Raw genomic sequence first — 4,049 nt, 5'->3', positions numbered from 1 at the left:
GCCAGCCTGTGGTGGGAGTGGAGATGGGGAAGGGGGTGGGAGGGCCTGAGGCTGAGGGGAAGGGACAGATGCCAGGGGGCAGGCAGCAGGAGGCAAGGTGTTAGGGGGGCAGGGGTCAAACTCCTTGACCCACCCCTACTACTTCCCCCTTGCTGCTTGCCCCCCTCCTGCCTGCCCCCTTGCCACTGCTTTCCCTGCTCCAGCAGCATGGGGACTTCTATTTTGAGACATTCCCACCCCACCATAATTACATTCTTGACGTGGAAAATTACACCAATTTATAAATTTTCCATGTACAGAATCTAATTACTGGGGAGTGGTCTAAAATTCAGGGTTGTCTTGGATTCAAGCAAACATGGTAATTCTCTCTAGGATCTAGGCACAATGGATCTTGATTGTTCCCGAACTACTACTTTCTCACAGAGTGAATTGGGCAGTTCTTAGTATTAAATACATTCATAATGGCTTAAGAATGGAATCGGCAGAAGCAGTGTGTAATATAATAAAGGTTTCCCCTTCCTCCTTCCATGTGTTCCTAACAAGAGTGATGTAAACTGACTTCCTGACTCTCTACGGTGGGAAATATTAATAGTTCACAGCCATGATAATGGCATTCTTTTACTTGCAAGGTCTCCAGGTGCTTTATGGTTGCCAAGGCTCACAACTCCATGAAAAGGTGTGTTATACCCATTTTACAAGCGAGTAAGCAGGCAACAGAGAGTGTCTTGTATGATTATTCAAACCAACTTGGTGGCAAAATAGCTAGTAGAATAGCTCTGAAGGGGCATTTCTTGAAGATGATTGGTATCAGATTTGCCACTATTCTTTTTCGCATTGCAGACTACATCTGAAATTCTGTGCCTGGTGGACTCTATGATCCATTTGCTCTCATTTACATTGACTGGGGGTAACTTCTTGGGCCTGTTGAAGTCAACTGGCGTTCTGCCCCTGAACTTGATGATAAGGCATCTATCCTATCTATATAACTGCAATTGCTTCTGTGGAAAAATAATTCTCGGGAAAGATCTGGATCAATGGTTGTCTCTTAATGAACTTTAGTTCTTAAGCTAAGTTTTGTACAACTCGTCTGCTGGCTTTCTGCAGAATACCAGTCCCAGCCAGTGCTTAGCAGACCATCAGTGGTCCACAGACCAGAGTTCGGGATCTCCAGGCCTAAATGATGTAGTAAAGTGGTCAGGGATGTATTTGTTAGCTGTGTTGGTCTGAGACAAAAAAGTGCAAACCTCTAGCACTCTTGGTTCAGAGATGATGCCTTTTATTAGACCAATTAAGAAATTGCAAAAAAAAGTCTTTTTCTGCTTTTGGGCACACACAGTACAGTGGTGGTATTCTTCAGATGCTGTCATATAGTCACAGAAACAGTCCTTTTATAAAAAAAAAAAAAAAAGTCTTTGAAAAAAGGCTCTTGGGTCTTTTAAACACTTTGATCTCTGGAGTGTATTTTAACAACTGATTCTTGTCCTTGCAATGGCTGGATATTGACAGTGCCCTTGTTCCCCTTGCTTTACCTGTGGCAAGTTAACGGGTGCTTTTGATTTACACCTGGTAGTTGTGTGGGGGGACTTTTCCCACAGTTTTTAAGGACGTTAGACAAACACTTCTCGAGGATGGGGTAGACAGGTTGACCCTGCCTTCAGCACAGGGATCGACTAGATGAAGTAGGCATCTGGCTGGGGTCATCTCACCCCAGCACTCTTTCCTGCCCAGACAGCGGGTCAGACTCAATGATCTTTTGAGGTCCCTTCTGACCCTAACATCTATGAATATATGAAGTCCTTTCCAGCCCTACTTTTCTGTGCTTAAATACTGGCAGGAAATAGAATTAAAAAAAAAAAAGTAAAGGAGTTAGATGACTTGGAGGGGGGGAGTTGCAGGAATATTTTTCTCTCCGTCTTCTGAAAACTGAACACATTGTAATGCTGTTGCATATCATAATAACTTAGCATGCCAAGGGAATAAGCACATCTGCATTCAAAACAGTGCTGTTTATAAATGTTTTTCAACCCGCATTAAAAATTCTCTACTTTGAGCACGGTGGTGACTGCTAACTTCCTTGCACAACATTTTATTTTACAGTCATTGCAAGAAGCTAAATAACATGCTGTATTAAAATAGTAGGAGTCATATTGGCTGTTTAAAGATGAGCTACACCGAGGCCTGTTTGAGGTGCTAGGAGGGAACGCGAGTCATGGCTCCATACTTAAGGCTGGGGCCAGGTTCCACTATAAATAAATGCTATTTTTAGGTCCTTGTCAGTTTGTTTAGTAGATTAGGATTGACCTGAAAACTTCAGCTCTGACTTCGCAGAAAAAAAAAAAAAATCTCTTTTTTGCCTTGAAGTCTGAAGAAATCAGTAAAACTTTTTCTTGCCTTTGAACTGCAAGTCATTTTAGAAGTGGATTTAAAACTGGTGGGGAAGCAGGATGGACAGACAGCAAACTTCAAGTTGCCATTCTTGTTTAGTACCTCTCCTTTGATTGCCACTGAAATTAGCCTTTTTTCTTTTAACCCTTCAGGATTTCTAGGGAGTTTATTTCTTCTTGAACATAATAGGCTGTATTCCTGCCATCACTTGGATATCATTTTACCTCAATCTGTATCTCATCCTATTGCCCCTCTAGTCTGCTAGCAGTGGAAGCCAGGCTATTTTTTGCACAGCTATTTTCATAGCTTTTTCTAGGCCCTTAAGTCACCATCCTTTTTTTTGTTTGTTTGGGGGTTTTTTGGTCCAATCCTGCCAACCTCTTTGTGGTCTGTGACAAGACACGAGGCCTGCTTTCTCCCCCTGCCTTTTCTGTTGCTGCATAGGCTCATCATGGCAGGAATTGTTGCTTGGCTCGGGGCCAAGAATACAGGAGCACAAGCCTGGCTTGGCCCACTGGGTACTCCTGCCGTACCAATCATAAATTCAGTTAATAATGTCAAAAAAAAATTCTGGGCTTTCAAATGCATCCTGCTTCTCATGTCTACCTTGCTTAGATTTCAAGCCCTTCAGAAAAGGGGCTTTCTCTTCTGCATGTTGTCAAGCATGTGTTGACTGCATTCTGCAACCACTGCCAAAAACTCGCTTTTAATTAAGCAATGTTATGAATGTGTTTTTTCTGTGTTTTTTAGTTTCATCATTTTCATATGCCTGTAAGGAGGCCTGGCATTAAAACTCTAGTGGGAATGTAACAAACTTCACTACTCTGTCTTTTAATATCTTTTGAAGTCTGTCCCAATAAGGCAGGTTTGATTTAGTGTTTCAGACTTTTACTTAGTCTCTGCACTCAATGTTTAAGGGTAGGGTAACACATGTTTAACATCCACTCTGTGTTTTGTGGTATGTCAGTGTGTGCTCAAAGTCTGATAGTTCCCTGTCTGTGACTGTAGGACAAAGATGCATGGTAAGAAACAAAAATCCTTGGATGTTTCTGTGGTCCCTGGGATACAGGAGGACACTTACCTTGCAGAACTTGGGTCTGTTCAGCTTCTGTAAGAACATGGTGAACTCCAGAGTCATAAAACTTCCTGAGCAACATCACATGTTGATGGGGAACTGGGAGGACAGTACAACATGAAATCCATGGAGGATGGTGTGAGGTAGTGCTCCCCAGTGGATGAACTCTGCTGAAGTCCTGGATTTAATTCCCTTTTTATTTAACCACCACGCCACGCTCCTTCAATAGTTTATGGGGTCCGTGGTGCAGTGTGGCTGGGAACATAAAGTTCCCGTCGACATCAGCTGGAGTCAGGCTGTTCAGCACCTTTGAAAATCAGGTCCCAGTTTTCTGCTTAACATTACTTTATTATTCCATGCGGTCGCTTTTTATTTTAAGCTGCAGAAAATGTCAGCGGATAAAGGTTGAGTAAAATGGCTAAGTTACTGGGTCATTAATATTTCATTATAATTGGAACGGCAGGAGAAATGATATTCTAACCACTGTTAACCTTTGTAAAACTAAATGAATTGCAAGGAAACCGTCTTCCTCCCTTCTCCTTCTTCTCTTGGCATAAGTCATTTTAATTTCCACTACACATCTCTGGCT

At 42.4% G+C, this 4,049-nt stretch overlaps 1 protein-coding gene across 1 annotated transcript in view; it reads left to right on the top strand.

Moving 5' to 3' along the window:
• The window catches only part of ATRN (attractin), a 246,227-nt gene that overhangs the window by 150,828 nt on the left and 91,350 nt on the right, over nucleotides 1-4,049 (top strand). The window lies entirely within an intron of this gene.

The sequence above is a fragment of the Gavialis gangeticus genome, unplaced genomic scaffold, assembly GCF_001723915.1.
Source record: "Gavialis gangeticus isolate Ggan-Ray unplaced genomic scaffold, GavGan_comp1, whole genome shotgun sequence".
Taxonomy (NCBI): Eukaryota; Metazoa; Chordata; order Crocodylia; family Gavialidae; genus Gavialis; species Gavialis gangeticus.
This window is presented reverse-complemented; position numbering and strand designations above follow the sequence as displayed.